Raw genomic sequence first — 16459 nt, 5'->3', positions numbered from 1 at the left:
ATCTGTGCCAGGAGCCTCCCCCCCAGCTCTGCCCGTTGCCCTGACAACGGGCCTCAGCTCAGAGGCTGGGCACACTCCCCAGAGGACTTGGGGTCCCTGGGATTCGATTCCAGGAAGCCATCCCCAGACGATGCCACATTCCCGCCCTGCTCCCTGAAAAAGTGAAACAACAAAGACCTCAGGAACAAGCTGGACCCCCGCTGAGCTGAAGGCCGGGCCTCTGGGGCTCAGTGGTGATGCCCGGCTTCCTGCAAATACGCAGAGGGGGGCCCTCCCCCATTTTCTGGAGGTAGAGACTGAGGCTCGGAGCCCGCAGATCTTGCCAGGACCCACGTCCTGAAGCCCAACCTGAGCTACAGCCCAGGAGGAGCAGGGCTCAGAGGGAAAGAGAGGAAACTTTCTAGACTTTGGGATTAGTGTCTGTGGTTCCCATTGAATTTTTAGAAGTTCCGTACAGCAGCTTATACTTGTTCCTCTACTCCCCTCCCCCCAGCCCGAGCCCACGGGATCCAGAACCTTGAGTTTCAGAGCCCTGTCTGCCTATGACCCTGGAGGCCTCGATTCCCCTCTGGGCTCTGTTCTCCTTAGGGAAAGGGAGACCCAGAAGTTGGCCTTGGGGTTTCCTGCGGCTGCTGGAAGATAATGGATATGAAAGGGCTTCGTAATAAAGGAACCTGCAAATGTTAAAATTGGAAGATGCCACTGGGAGCCCAAGCCAATGTGAGACCCGCTTCAGGATCTTCCTCAGGCTCCTCCTCTGTCCTGAAATGCCCCCTGCCCTCCTCTGCCTGGCACACCCCTACTCACCCTTCAAGACCCAAGCCAAAAGTCACCTCCTCCAGGGAGCCCTCCCTGCCCCGTCAGGCAGGGTGGGTGGGACCTTGCAGATGCCTGCTTTATTCTGTTCTGCCCCCCCCCCGCCCCCGCCCCCACCACAAACACACTGCAAAACCCACCCGGGCAGAGTCCTGGTCTGATCGTCTCTTGCCTCCTGGGCCTGGCACCGTGTCTGGACACAGGGTAGGTGCCCCGGAAATGTGGAAGGAAAGCAAAAGCTAAAGGCATTTTCTGTTCGTCTACAAATCCAGCTGCACATCCAAGATTCTCCCCGCAGAGGAAAAAGGAGCCCGAAGTGAAAGCAAATCACCATCGTTTCCTTAACCAGCTCAGGGAGCCGCGGAGGAAATTCTCACACTGGATTATGGGAGGGATTTTGCCTTTATTTTTAATTTGTGCCAATATCTAAGAAAGTGGCACTTTATTCTGAGCCCATCATGCACCGAGGAGCTTCGAATCTGGCGCAGGAGGCAAACTTTCCCGGCCCAATTTCCCGATGCACGGCTCTTCTCTGAGGCTTGCTTGCCAGCGAGGAATAATCAGATTATGTAGCTGGGTTTTAAAAGATCACGGTTTGTCTCATTTTCCAGGGAAGTGTGAACTAAAAAAAAAAAAAAAAAAAAATTTTTTTTTTTTCCCTCCCGGGGCTCTGTTAAGAGCTTCCAGAACTTAATTCAGTGTTAAATGGGTGTAATTTGGGAAACTCATGCATTATTTCTTAATTTCTCGAGGCGAGCCTGCACACATCTGCTGAGGTACGTGTGCGTGCGGACAGATGGGCGGTAATCGGAGTGCACGCCCCGGTCGGGGGAGGGGAGGGGGCAGGCGGTCGAAAACACGCGAAGTAAACGCTCCATTCAGGGTTGACGGCTAGAAATCTGGGATGGGAGGCATTAGCATTGCATCTCGGCTCCTGCTTTTCTGCCTGCATGGCCGGGGGGCGGGAGGGGGGGGGTTGAAGCCTTTTATTGAAGGGAGTGAAATTCACCATCTAAGGGTGGAGGGCAGGTGGGGGGTCTGAAGCCTTTTACTGGAGTGAAATTCACCATCTAAGGGTGTGCGCAGCCCCCTCCAGGTCCCCCCCCATCCCAGGCAGCCTCGGGGCATCCCAGGCAGGGTGGGGGGAGCCTCAGAAAAACACCTACCAAGTCTCCATCCTATCCCTGAACACCCCCGGCCATCAAGGATGCTCGTTCATCGTGACCTTGAGCCTGTCACAGGCCAGCTTGGGCCTCAGTGTCCCCATCTGTATCTGGATAGGCAGACAAGTTTCCAGGTCCCTCTCGGGACCCACAGCAGCAGCCTCTGGGGCTTCCCCCTAACCGAGCACATATGCCGGGGTCCCCATCTTTGACCCCCCAACTTCAGGCTATGGAGAGTGGGGGCTTCCACACCCAAGACCCTACTGGGATGTCTCCCCCAGCCCCCCCCCCCCACCAACCCTCATGTCCCGCATTGCTAAATGGGAAGACAGGCTCACGGGGCGAGTGAGTCACCAGTGAGTGGCCAAGTCAGGAGGCCCAGAGAAGGCTCTCCAGAAAATTTCTGACCCGGTCACGGCCAAGGGGAAAAGGAGGGAGGGGCTTGTCACAGGTGAGCCTAGCTGATACGGGAGGGGGGTACATTAACAGGGTCTGGGGTGTCAAGACAGCCACAGTCCCAGCCGGCAGATGATCTGTTTAGATGCTCAGTCATCAAACAATCTGAGCCCTGGTTCATCTCTGGCAGGAACTCCCTGGGGACAGGTCTGAGGCCTTGGGATCTCCTCCATTTCCCCGGGGGGGGGGGGGGTCACACATAGACAAGGGGTCAAGGAATGTGCGCGCTGGAGGCAGGGAGTCAGGAAGGAAAAAGAGAGGCGGGGAGAGAAAAGGAGACGGCTCTGTGCAGGGTGAGACCAAACAGGGCTGGGAGCACCTGCTGTCCCCAGGAGGGCGCAGCCCAGGCCTCTGGTCACCCTCCTCGCTTTCGCTGGCTCCAGATGTTCAGGACACCACCCTACAGAAGAGCGTGTAGGAAACAAGGCCCTCCTGTTCTTAGAGGTCGACTGCTGTTTTGGTGAATTCTAGAAAGGGCCACTGGGCTGGGAAAAGGCACTTCTTGAGGGAGCTGGGGCCGGGGCTCTCAGTTCATCCTAGGATCAGTGCAGATCTGTTGTGTGACTCAGCTGGGGAGACACAAGCCAGCAGAGGCTGGGTTAATAGAGGCAGAGCATTCCCAAGAAGGGAGGTGATACCTATCACTGGAGCGTGAGACGAGCCGCTCTCTGGACCAGTCCAGAGCAGAGCAAACAGAAGGAGGTGAGACCCCAGAGACCCGCACGGCATCTGGGGAGCCGCAGGACAGCCACGAGACAGGAGCTGGGCTCCAGGCAGCGCAGTGTGGTGGTTAGGAGTGTGATCCCGGCAGGGTCACCCGTCACTGCTGTTCTATCGTATGACAGCATCCATAATCGCCGGGCCCGGTGCTTGCTCAGCACAGCACCCGGCGCCTAGTAGGCTTCCTGGCTTTTGCTACCAAATGCTGTCCTGCTGTGGGGAGGTGCCACCTTGTGCCCCTGTCACCGAAGCTGCGGATCGTAGGCAGGCAGCTGAAGCGGCCAGGTCTGGTGTCCCCGGCTCCCTCCCTCTCCCAGAAGCCAAGGGCTGGCGGGGCGGCCGGGGGCACTGCTCTCCCGCAGCGTGGCCGGAAGCGGGAGGGCTGTCGAGGGTCTGGCCGATTGATTGTCCCAGGGGGCTGGACACCAGACCCGTCTCATCTTCCCCACCTGCCCTTCCCTCTGCCCGCCCCGACCTTGGGCGTCCGCCTGCGGGCCACCTAACCATCCTCCCCTCCTCGCTGCCCCACCCCTGCTTCTGAACCCTCGCCCAGGCCGGGGCTGGGGGGCGTCCAGCTCCCCGGCGCCAGGCCTGCTCGGGCTGCACCATCTGCCAAGCGTCTCTCTAGTCCTGCAGCATCCCCCCCCCTCCCCCTGCCTGATCTGCATCTTCAACCCGTAGAGGGTCTCTGCCCAGAACACCTTCTGCTCCTCCCGTCTGGCTGATTCGGGCCTGCCTTCTGGAAGGCTCCCCGCCCCCCTGCACCCCTCCTCGGGCCACCCCCTCCCCCAGGGGGTAGATCCTCCCCACCTGCGCCCCCGCACCTCGGCTTCCCCCAGGCAGGGCTCCAACCCCACTGGCTCGTCCGGGGGCTGTTTCCTCAAAAGCTGCCAAGGGCAGAGGTGGGGGGCGGGGGGCTTGTTGGGTTGTGTGCGTGAAGTGAAGGAATGAATGGACGGATGGAGAGCAGGTCCGGGGAGTGGCTCTCGGCATCTCCCTGGGGCAGGCCCCCCCTCCCCTCCTTCTCCCCCCTCACCCCCTGCAGAAGTCTGAGCAGCCCTGGCCGTGCCCCCACCCGGGAGAGGGGGTGTGGGGCACACGCACACCGCAGATGATGCTGGCACACGCACACACACACGCACAGCTCCAAGCCAGACTGCTTCTCCTGACCTCCCCGCAAGCCCAGTACCTTCCAGACACCTGACACGGAGGAACTCGGCGTGACAGCCACGTTAAAGAACCTGGCAGGACCCCCGACCTGGGGCTTTCACCTTGAGCCCCGAGGTACAGGGGCCACCTGGCTACAGGGGACTTTCTGGCCACCTCTTGCCCTGCACTCACCCCCCACTCAGGACAGGCAAACAGCCTCCCTGGAGGGATGGATTCTCTGCAGGGAGGTGTCCTGCCCTGAGCAGTCACAGATTCAGGGTTGGGGGGGACCCTCCGATTCTGGACAACCGTGACCAGCGTGGGGACTGGCCTGAGCTGGCCCCAGGGGCCCCGGGGTTATTCTGATTCTGGTTTTGAAAGCCATTTCCAACCATTTCCCGAAGACTCTGCCCGTCGGTGAAAATGTCCCGACGTCCCGCTGGCCCACACGCTTCCTAGTCACATTCAGACCATCGGACAGGTGAAGAAAGCAGGGCTGACAGAGGAATCCCCCTCGGCCTGGCTCTGAGTGGGGCCTAACTTGCTGGCTCAACAGTCTTTCCATCAAGGCCCAGAATGAGATTCACAGGACACCAGTGACTGAAGATATCTTAGACACACCCGGGTCAGGGTCCTCGATCTACAGACTAGGGCACTGAGGCCCAGAGAGGGGCAGCTAGCTGCCTGGGGTCACACAGCCAACAGCACCCGATCAGAACTTCCAGGGCCTTCTCGGCGCGACCTCACAGAGGTGGCAATGGCTGCGAAGCCACTTTACGGATGGGGAAACAGAGGCTCTGAGGGGTCAAGCACCTTGCTCAAGGTCACCCAGCCAGGGAAGCAAGGGCCAGATAGAGGCCACCCGCTGTGATTCCTGGCGAAAGGCACTCTCTGCTCCTCCCATCCAGGTCCCGGGTTCCTTGGGCAGGAGCCGTCACTAAGCCAAGGGATCACAGAGGCCGAGAGAGGCAGAGTAGACACAAAGAGGCATGCAGACACATTCCCACGGCAGATTATGTAACTCCCCTTCCCTGGACCCATCGCCCCAGGGGTGCGGCCCTGAACCCGCGGCGCGCACACCGACCCACCGGCCCGGGCCCACCGGCCCACGCGGGCTCTCTCCAAAGAGAGGACAGTTGGAGGCGCCAGGACGCGCTGGCATGTCTTCCGCCTTTCTTTCTTCCCCCGCCGGGCTAACCAATACTAATACTAATAATGATAACAATAATTAGAATAAATATAACCTGAAGACGCTTGGGGTCTCGTTACCATGGCAACCGCTGGCGTTAATGAGCTGCCGAGGCCGCCGCCGGGCCACCCCGCCCCGGGCGCGGGATCAATATTGATTCGGCCCCGGGAAGCGGCGGCGGCGGCGGCTCCACTGGGGCCACGCGGCAGGCGGGGAGCCCGGGGAGCGCTCTTGGAGGGGTCTTCCCGGTGGCCCGCGCCGCCCGGCTGGGGCCCCCGGAACCGGCCGGGGCCCCAGCGTGCCTCCGGAACTCTGTCCGGCGCGCACGGGGCTCCCGGCTCGCTGCGCTCCCGGACTCGGTCCTCGGACGCCGGTCCCCACCTCGGACGCGCGTTCCGGTCCCAACTGCCGCGTACCGGCACGACGCGCTCCGGACCGCTCCTCGGAGCCCGGGCCGGGTCCTCTGCAAAGGCTCGGCGACCCCGACCTTGAGCGGCCCCGGCGCGGACCCCAACGCCGGGGCTCCGGTGACCCCACACGGCTCCCGCCCCCGGACTCTCCGCCGGGCGGCCCCGGCCCCTTTTCCAAAGCGCGCCGGACCCCCCCCCCCTTACCCCCGAGCCACCGAACGCTCCTCTCCCAGCGCGCCCACCCCTCCCCGGCCCCGGCGCCCGCACCCCCTTTCTCCCGGGGAGCCCGGGCGCCGAAGACCCCGCCCCCCCCCCACGCGCCCGAACCCTCCCCCGCCAGGAGCCCCGCCCCCGGCCCCCCTCCGCGAGGCGCTCGGACCCCCGCCCGGCGCGCCCCTCCCCCGCCCGGCCCGCCCGGGGCGCCGCTCACCTCGTGCCCGCCGCCCGCTCGCTCCTCGCTCCGCCGCCGGGAGCCGGCGCCCCGCGGGGCTGAGCCGCCTGCCGGGGGCGCGGGGCCGCCCACGCCCCCCGCCGCCACGGCCGCCGCCGCAACAGTTGTCCCGGCCCCGGGCGGGGGCCGCGGGGACCCGGGGGCTGGGAGGGGGGTGGGGGGGAGGCTCCGAGGCGCGCGGGGCGCCGGGGCTCGGGCCGGGACTCCGGCTGGCGCTCCGGCCGCCCGCCGCCTGCCCCGCCGGCTCCGGCGGCTACTGGGCGGCCCGCGCCGGCCCCGCGCCCCGCGCCGCGCCCGCCGCCGCCGCCGCCGCCGCCGCCGCCGCGCTCATGCTCGCCGGCCCCGCGCCCGCCGCCGCCACTTCACTCTTTGCCGCTCGCCGCTCGCGCCGCGCCCTCTGCTGCCCCCTGTCCGCGCTCGCGGCTCCCCGCCGGCCGGCCCTCTCCCCGCGCCGCGCTCCCCCTCTCCCCGCGCCGGCGTGCGCCCCGCCCGCCCCGCGCCGCTCGCTCTTTCTCTCGCTCTCCCGCTTTCTCTCCCTCTTTCCTCCTCCCTCCCGCTCTCCCCTCCCCCCTCCCTCCCTTCCTCCCTCTCGCTCTCCTCCTCCTCCTCCTCCTCCTCCTCCTCTCGGTTTCTTTCCCAGTCTCCTTCTCCCTTCCCTGGGCGGCTCGCTCCTTCTTCCATCCCTCTTTCTCTCCTTCCTCCTTCCTTCCTTGCCACTTTTCCCTCCCCTGTTTCCTCCGCGCTCCCTCCTTCCTTTTCCCTCTGCTTCTCTCCCACCGGGGGCTCGGATTCCCGTCTTCCCAGCCCCCCACACTCCCCGGCCGCCTTCCAGGTGCGCCCCGTCCCTTCTGCCCCGAGGACCCAGTCCTGGCGGCCTTCCTGCCACAGGAGCACCCCCCCTCCCAGCCCCGCCGGGGCGGGCCTTGTCTCCCCAGACCCTTCTCGGGGAGGGAGTCGTTCACATCAGACAGGATGCTCGGTTCTGTTTCCAGCGGGAAAAGACCGACTTCTCTGATCCCCTGACCTCCGCTGGGGCTCCCCTCTCCTGTGCGGGGTCCTTCTCTCCACCCATCCTCCCCAACAGCCCCTGTTTCCTATTGGCCCCCCATTTCGCCCTTCACCTGCAGGGCGCGGCTGTGCTGTGTGGTGGCCTTGAGCCAGGGAGCCAACTCAGTAAGCCGTTTCCCCACCTTCTTCTGTGCGGGGCCCAGTGACCTCCAGTGGTAGGGACCGTGGGGGGACATTACAGGGCCCCCACAGGAGGAGTGGTGATGGGGACGGCTATCAGCTGCTCATTTGGGGAGGGAGAGTAAGCCTGAGAGCCGTGGAGGGCAAGTCAGTGCCCCCCGCCCAGTGCAAACTCCCCGGGTCTCTCCCACCTTTGGATCTTCACGTTTATAGATGACTGAACTTCACCAGAAACTAGGCTGAGCCCTTCGTACACCACAGCACCGCGTGGCATCCTCCCCGTGTTACAGATGAGGCGGCTGGGGCTCAGAGAGGTTAGGGCATCTGCCCCGAGCCACCCAGCCGGCAAGAGGCAGAACCGGGGCTCCAGCCCAGATCCCCTGCCTTCCAATCACGGGCTCTTCACCTGAGACGGTTTTCTTCCCTAAAGAGGTCACGGCAGCACCTCCCTCGTGGCATATTGTGGGGATAAACGAGACAGGGCACGTGTGATGCCCTTCGCCTGCACCTGCAGACCCTCGGGGTAGTCGGGGGGGGGGGGGGTGATCATCCCATGTTGTGCATCATCCCATGCACAAGACAGGTTGAGGAACAGGCCGGAGTGCTCATGGGTGTTCAGGTTGACAGGGGACTGTCCTCTGTGGGCAGAGGCTGTGTCCTGGGGTTCACTGACTGAGACCTTATAGAGTGGGGTGTGTGCATGTGTGTGTGCGTGTGTGCGTGTCTCCCGGGGTGAGGGATCTCTGGATGTGTGGGGCCTTCAGGAGGTTGCAAAGCCTCGTTATTCAGAACCCCCCTCCCCCATCAGGTCGCCGAGCGGGGCTCTGGGCCTGTCCCGTGTCTGGTGTGCGACTCGCGGAGCTGGGACCAGCTCAGTGCCCTAGGGAGGCTCACCGTCCAGTCGGGTGATGACTCAGGATGTTAAACCTCCAGCAGCCCCGGTTTTCTGCCCGCTGGAGCACAACCCCGTCCTGGCATCCAGGGCCCAGCCCGCCTTCCCAGCCTCCCCCGCAGCTGGGCGCCCTGAGCTCCAGCCACATCAAGGCCGCTAGGGGCTGGGGTTTCCCAAGCCGGCCTCTGGGGGGACTCCTCAAGCCTCCACTACCCCCTGGGCTCCAGGGCCTGAACCTTCTCCTTCCCCGACCTTGGACAAAGCCAGGTTGCCTCCCTGAGCCTCCGTTTCCTCGTCTGCAAAATGGGGGTGATTTTATCCACCTCAAAGGGTCAACGAAGAATTAAATGAGCGACTGTGTCATAAAAGAAGTGAGCACCTGGCACTTAGCTGGTGCTTGATCTGCATCAGTGTCCCTTCTGTTCTTCCAGGAAGTCCCCAGTGGGCAGGAGAAAGCATGGGCTTTGGCACTGGTCAGACTTGGGCTTGAGTCTCGGCTTGGCTGTTCACCAGCCGTGTGATAGAGGGCAAGTTCGTTCACTTCTCCCAACTCCCGTGTACTGGTTTCCGACGGCTGCCGTAACAGGGACCCCAGACTTGGTGGCTCAGAACGACACATATTTATTCCCTTGTAGTTCTGGGGGCCAGAAAGCCCAAAAGCAGTGTCCCTGGGCGTCCACAGGGCTGCCCCCCCGCGAGACTCTGCTCCTGCTCCCGGTGGCTGCCAGCAGCCTGGGCTCGTGGCCCTGTCACTCCCTTCAAGGCCAGGACCTGCTCATCTGTCTGTGCTCCTCCTCACGTGGCCGGCTCCTCCGGGCGCGTCAGAGCGCCCCCTCGGAAGGTCCCCTGTGATCGCACTTGGGGTCCTCCGGTAATCCAGGGTAATCCCCCGTCTCGGGGCCCTTCTTCAATTATATCTTCAAGGCTCCTTTTTTTTTTTTTTTTTTTTTTCCTTCTTGCCAGATCAGGGAAGATCTCCAGGTTCAAGGGGCTAGGGCACAAGAAGGTATCTCTGGGGGTGGGGGTGGGGGTGCGAAGCATCCTCAGGCTTCGGAGCTCCAACTAGCTGGCGGTGCTCCTGCAGCAGGCGGAGGCGGAGGGGGGGCTCCGAGGGCCTCTGGGGGCCGGGTGAGCCGAGCCCGGACCCTGGTATCCGTGCACCCAGGCCACAGATACTCGTGTCTCCTCTGGGGGCCCGGCTGGGGGGGGGGGGGGACGGTGAGGGGGAGGTGTGTGTGCAGGTAATGACACAGACCGCCGTGGGAAACGTCACCCCCGTTTCTGAGCCTACTGTGTGTCGAGCTCCACGTCCCCTGTCGCCTTTAATACCAACCCTATTTACTATTTCTCTGCCTTCGGGAGGCCTGTTCCCCCGCAAACGCTGCTGCTCACCGGGGCGGGCAGGCGGGAGGACTGGAGATGACTCACGCTCTCTCTCCGTGAAGAGCAGCCTTTTCAAAGGGCTGGCTGGGGAGGGAGCTAAATTTAAAGCCAGGCCTCCCGACAAGATCACCTGCCACATCAGAATCACTGCCGTTTAATTAGAAGTTGGGGGCATGAGGCGGTCCGCAGAGGTCCGTGAGGGAAGCCCCCTTTGGGAGGGAGCGAGGCCCGCGGAGGCCGAGCCCCTGGGCTGGGCCGGGGGAGGGGTGCCAGCGTGCGCACCCCCCAGCTGCTCCCCCGCTCCCCGGCCTCTGAACCACCTGAGCAGACCCTCAAGTCCCTCCTCCCTCTTCAAGATCTTAGGGTTCTGACCCCGAGTCCCTGTTCCCCCAGTTCAAGACAAGGCCCCGGGGCTCAGAGACATTGGAAACCTCACCCCCCGGAGTCACCCATGGAGGATGTGGCCAAGCCTGGATTTGAACCACTGGCCTGGCTCGGGGCTTGTATTCTGGGCCATCTGGCCACTCGGTCCCTCCTGTGGGGAGGACGGGGGTGGTGGGCAGGCCACTCACCTCTTGCTGGCTGTTGCCTTCTCAGTCCAAAAAGGCTGCCCCACCTCTGGATAAAGCACTTTGAAGGGCCCTGGAGGGCATCACGTCCACCCGCCTCGTTCACGGAGGACCCGAGCCCCGGGAGAGTGGGAGGAGCTGGCCGGCAGGCAGCCGGGCCTCTGGGCCTCCCAGCCCCGCCCCCTCTGACGCATGAGGCCAGTTAGGTCACGGCCACCCTGGGACCTCGCTGCTTACGCTCTCCCAACTGGCCATGGCAGTCACGTGTTGCAGAAAAGCTATAGCTTCCCTGTGGTGGCAGGGCCGCGGGGTCGGTGGGATGGCCCAGCGATGGGGGACCGGGGCCCCGAGCTTGCACCCGGCGGCCCGGGCCCGGCTCTCGGCCTGTTTGCTCACCCGGAAGACGTGGTGAGTCTTGACCTGCTCAGAGCCAGGCACATAGTAGGTGCTCAGGGTGTGAAAGCCACTGCCGTGGCCGACTGCCATTCTGAGGATCTGGGAGACCGGATGCGGTGAGCCGGTCGCCGATCGCCGGGTCCAGAAATGCTGTTCTGTGGGCCAGACGGGCCACGACGACACCAGCATGTGCCGTGTCCTGCAGGCCGTGAGCGGGGCCATAAACTCAGCAGGGGGCCTCCGCGGAGTCTCCCTCCTCCCCGCTCCCGCCTGCCTGCCTCCTGGCCACAAGGTGTGAACACGGTTTCGATTCTGGCCCTGACAGGAAGCCCGGCAGGGCCACTCAGAGCCGAGAAGAGACCGGGTTTCTGTCTGCATCCAAAGTGCACGTGGCAGGCCCATTTCTAAAATGTTCCCACCACCTCCTGCCCCCCGCCCTGCCGTTACGCTGACATGACATTACGCGCCCAACGGGGTTTTCTAGATACAAAGGAGGTTACTGATCAGTTGACCTCAAGGAGCTGATCCTGTGCCTGAGCTGATCGCAGGAGCCCTTCCAAAGCTGGTGTCAGAAGAGGAAGTCGGAGATGCCAGTGGGCGGAGGGTCCACATGAGGGGGGCTCATGCTGAGATGGGGGGGTGGGTCTCAGGGAAAGGAGGTGAGAGCAGCCCCCAACCCAACCAAAGGAGAAAGATCTCCGTCCTGGGCCACCAGGAACCGCATTCGCCAATCCTGAAGGAGCCCCGGAAAAAAGTCTCCCAGAACTTCCTCTCGAGGGCCCGTCTGGGCTGATACCTTGATTTCTTTTTTTTTTCCTTTAAAGTTTAGTTATTGGGCGCCTGGGTGGCTCCGTCGGTTAAGCGTCCGACTTCGGCTCAGGCCATGATCTCGCGGTCCGTGAGTTCAAGCCCCGCGTCGGGCTCTGTGCCGATAGCTCGGAGCCTGGAGCCCGTTTCGGATTCTGTGTCTCCCTCTCTCTCTGTCCCTCCCCCGCTCACACTCTGTCTCTCTCCCAAAAATAAATAATAAATAATAATATAAAAATAAATAATAAATAATAAAATTATTTAATATAATATTTAATATATTATATTAAATATATAAATTATATATATTAATATATTATAAATATATATAAATATATATATTTAATATAATAATAATATTATTTAATAAATAATAAAAAATAAATAAATACATTAAAGTGTATTTTGAGAGAGAGAGGGGCAGGAGGGGCAGAGAGAGAAGGAAAAAGAGAATCCCAAGCAGGCTGCCCGATATGGGGCTCGATCTCACGAACCAGGAGATCATGACCTGAGCTGAAACCAAGAGTCAGACATCTAACTGACTGAGCCCCCCAGGCACCCCTGGGCTGACGCCTCGATTTCTGCCTTGTGAGACCCCAAGCAGAGGACTCGCTGAGCCCACGCGGCCTTCTGACCTGCAGAGCTCTGAGGTAATAAACAGGCACTGCATTTATTAAGCGCTAACAGAAAAACCAATACACTCAGCCACGACTTGGTGCCAATTAGTTACTTAATTTTTATGGGGCGAGGATGTTTACAGCCCATCCCTCCCGCTGCAGACCCCCGGGCTGGTCTTTGTGCGGCCCAGCCCTGACCTAGCCCACCCCTCTGCCTGTGGCCCTTCTGTGGTTTCCTCGGGCACCGTGGGTAAGTCCCGGCAAGCCTGTGGGATTGGAGCCGACCGATGTCCTCCGTCACTATGACAGTCTCGCAGGTGAGGGACTCGGGAGGGTCACACCGTGACTCCAGTTCTCGGGAGCGGCAGGAGCTGGGGAAGCAGGGCCCTGGCCGTGAACCCTGGCCCCCTGAGAGCCAGCTGGTGGCCGTGGGCAAGTTCACCTCCGGAGGCGGGAGGAGCGGGGGGCCGGCTCTCAGGAGGCACCGCGCAGGCCCACACGGGAGGCAGAGAGGCCGCGCTGGGGACAGTGAGAGACCTCCAGCCAGGCCTCGGATGCCCGGCCGGTCTGTCCCCCGACCCCGGCACGCATCTGACTGATAGGACCTCCGTTCCCGTGTCCGTCCGGGTTTGGACTCTGCTGCGGCCCGTGGCTCCGGGGCTCCTGTGTCTCACCAGCACCTCCAACCCGGCGCACGGATGACGGAGATTAATACGATGCAAATTGGTGGGTTGAGCTGAGCACCCTGAGCTGAGGCCTAATTTGCACGCAGCCCGGCCCTCCCCGCGGGCAGGCCCCGGAATAATCACAACAACAGTGATGATCCGGATCATTGGCACGTACAGAACCTCTTCAGCTCGGGGCCGTCCATCGGCACTTACGCCCAGAGGAGATGCGGGGTGTAGGGGCGGGGGGCCACCCTCGTCTCAGGGCCGCAGGAGGGGGCCCGGCGAGGTCCCGGGACAGGCCCGAGGTCACGCTGCCGGTGAGAGGCAGGCCAGGGGCAGAGATCTGAGGGCCTCGCTGCCCCGGCGGCCCCTCCTCAGAAGCTCCGCCTTGGGAGACTGGGGCGAGGGCTTTGCTCTGTGGAACGGTCACTGGAGAGGTAGGGCGAGTCAGCTGAGGCCCAAATAGGGGTCTCCACCTTGCAGCGGCATGACCCCGGCCGCCTAATCTGTCTGGGATGACGATCTACCTTTTCTCTCGAGTTAAGTGGACAGCTTCTCGGGGCGGGAAGTGCGCCTTCCCTCTGCCCGCTTCCTGGGTGGGCACAGGGTACCGGCTCCGTAAGCATATGCACTCAGTGGGTGCTCTGTGCCCCCTGGCGTCACTTGGATGCGCCCCCGAAATCGTCACTACCATCCCAGAAGTTGCTTCTGCACATTCCTGTCTACAGCTGACAAAACAGGCCCAGAGAGGTTAAGGGACTGGCCCAGGATCACACAGCTAAGAAGCGGTAAAGCTGGGATTTGAACCTGGGTCTGTCCATCCCCTGCCCTGGCCCCGTGCTCTCAGTGCCACGAGGAACAGAGTAGAGAGCCCTGGAATGGGAGCATGTCCTGGCCTTCAGGGCCCTCCAGCTCAGACAGCGTGGGGCTCTGGGGGGCTCAGCCGGGTGCCGCTTCTCGCGGGTTTAACCCAGGCAGGTTGGGAGGGGTTGGGAGGCAGGCTGTCTAGGGTTCTAGGGTTCCACAGGCCCCCCCGTGACCTGGATCGGAACTCCAGGCTTCTCTGACTTTGGCCTCTCCAAATATTGTCAGTTGCTTGACCTAAGCCTCCCAGAGCCACGTGTCCTTGCAAGATCTCGTCTTTCCGGGGAGGCCCGGGGAAAGTGGAGCCTTTGGTGGTGGGTTCAAGCATCTGTCTGAACTCCGTTCCGGTGAGACTCTTGGCTGTGGGGAGAGGGCCCCGGCCCGGACAGCTGGGCGGAGACCGTGACCCTGGCCCGGTAGCCCCTGCCCGTCTGGTCGATGTCCCGGCACAGCTTATTCACAGGTCAGCATCCACCATGAGTCGGACCCTCCGGAGGGAGGGCTGCTCAGGAGCCTGAGGGGTGCGGCTGGGGTGAGGAGACTAAAGGGGGGTCACAGGCTAGGACGCCCCACAGGCCCTGTCCCAGGGCTCTTCTGGCTGAGCAGGGCCAGCCCACCCCCGGCTCCTGTAGAAGGAGGGGAAAGTCCAGCTTCTGGAACCCGATTCGTATACCCCATGCCCAGCCCAGACTCTGCAAATACTCCCTCATGAGCATCCCCAGCCCCCCATAAGGGAGGTACTGTTAGTTTTGCCCCATGTCAGTTGAGGATGGGGGGGGATCAGAGAGGTTAAGTGCCTTGCCCAGGGTCACACAGCAGGTAAATAGAGGCCTGTCTACCCTGTGTTAGAATTCCAAGCTCAGAACCGTTCACGCCAATATCCCTCTCTGGGTCAGAGAGAGTGCGGCCTCACTCTGGTGCCCGGGGGGTGCCTTTGTGTCCGTCCTGCCCACAGGGACTAGACCATGGCGGGGCCAGGCTCCCCGCGGTCGCTTCTGTTCAGGCCTCGCGCTGAGGTCTCCCCAGAGCACAATGCCCGGCACCGGAACCCAGAGCGAAGACAGCATCGGCAGCCTTCTCCTTTCAGAGCCCTGTGGGAGTGTCCTGGCCAGGGATGCACCTGCAAAGATAGGACCCCAAACCATGGCCCAGGAGAGCAGCCTTCCAGGATTCGCACCAGGAAGCCCCACCGCAGATGAGCAAACTGAGGCTCAGAAGTGTCCAGTGACCCGCCCAGGGTCATCCGGCACGTTAAACCCTCCCGTCACCTTGGTGTATTTTAATGTGAAAATTACAAACCAGCCGTGGCGCACGACTCCTGGGTCCGCCTCATGTCGCAGCAGGCCCTCGGATAAGTCTCTTTCCCTCTCTGAGCCTCGGTTTCTTTATCTCTGAGATGGGGACAGCAGTTCCTATCTTTCAGGGACCCTGTGATAAACGGCCAGCTGAGGCCATGTTGGGAATGCCCTCGTGTAAAGTCCGGCACGCGGCGGGGACCCTGCTTGGCTAACCTCACCCTCTACCCCCGCAGGTCACCTGTGCCTGCAGTTCGGTCTTTCTCTGTCTTCCACCCACAAGGGCACACCAGAACCAGCTTGCAGACGAGCACGCTGGGAGAGGAAGGGGGGAAACAGAGTCATCAAGCACGGCGTGGGGGGACTTTGGGGTACCTCCCCACAGGTGGAGTCCGCAGGGCCGACGATCCGAGAACACCCTTGGCCAAGAGCATGGGGCCTGACGGTCAGAGAAGGATAGGATGGTTGCCACGGATGCAGAGGCCAGTCCGTGTGGGTGCTCCGCCCGTGACGCTGTCGCGGCCGGGGGCTTCCCGAGGGCCGGCCTGGGTCCGACCCTGCTCCGCGTCCTTAGCGTCGCAGCGCAGGGCCCAGCCCCGAGGTGGCCTTCGTTCAAGAAGCTGTGTCTGTGGTTCTAACCGGCCTGGGTGAAGCGAGTCTGCAACTTGGCCCCGATATTTTATTAATAAGCACATTTGGCACTTGCCTCACACCTTTCATCGGCAGCTCTCCCAGGCGTCCCCAACCTTAATTAATTCTCCCCGCACCCCAAACAAGCTGCTCTCCCTTTGGCAGATGATGATGTGGGAAGTCCTTAAAGGTGCCGTGATTAATCCCACCGCGCAGTTAGGTCCCTCTCTTCCCCCGGCAGCTATTCCCTCCCTCTCCCAGCTGTCGGGGGGCCTTGAGACTTCAGACCCTCCCTGACTTCAGACCCCATCAACTCGTGCTGGATTTGGCCTCAGCCCCCGCCCCCCCCCCCCAGCTGTCCCAGTCCCCCCTGTGCCCTTTCCACACAGCAGCCAAGGGGATCCCGCCAAAGCACAACCCAATCCTGCCTCCTGCTTGCCCCAAGCCCTCCCCTGGCCCCCCAACACCCGTGGACACCCAGCCTTCTTGCACTCAGTGTCTCATAGCCAGCCACCGAGGACACACCGAAGGTCTCCGGTTTTCTCCACGACAGGTTTCTTTCGGCTCCCGGGCCATTGCCTCTGTGCTGCCTCTTCTAGAATGCAAGCGACTTCTGCAGGAGCTGACACGTAAACAGTGCCCTGGAGACGACTGGCTCCGGCAACCCTTCCTAAAGCGACTGCCTGCGCCCCAAAAATGAGATCGGGGCTCCTTCAGGGATTAATTAATCAATACGTTCCACAGGTACTGATGGAGATTTTGCAGGTGCCAGGCACTGTCCTGGGTGCCCCGGGAC

The 16459-nt window shown here is 62.2% G+C and overlaps 1 protein-coding gene across 3 annotated transcripts in view; it reads right to left on the bottom strand.

Annotated features, from left to right (window-relative positions):
• The window catches only part of SHISAL1 (shisa like 1), a 128920-nt gene that overhangs the window by 66941 nt on the left and 45520 nt on the right, over positions 1–16459 (bottom strand). The window contains exon 1 of one of the 3 annotated variants that reach the window (XM_086712047.1): positions 10390–10492. The exons of 1 other annotated variant lie outside the window; for it this stretch is intronic. The gene's annotated coding sequence lies outside the window, so the exon portion shown is untranslated. Of the gene's footprint in view, positions 1–6333; positions 6477–10389; positions 10493–16459 lie in introns of those variants that run through there. One more of the 3 variants, XM_086712049.1, reaches the window with a different exon arrangement.

This window comes from Puma concolor, chromosome B4, assembly GCF_028749965.1.
Source record: "Puma concolor isolate L17-30 chromosome B4, mPumCon1.1.hap2, whole genome shotgun sequence".
NCBI classification, from domain to species: domain Eukaryota; kingdom Metazoa; phylum Chordata; class Mammalia; order Carnivora; family Felidae; genus Puma; species Puma concolor.
This window is presented reverse-complemented; position numbering and strand designations above follow the sequence as displayed.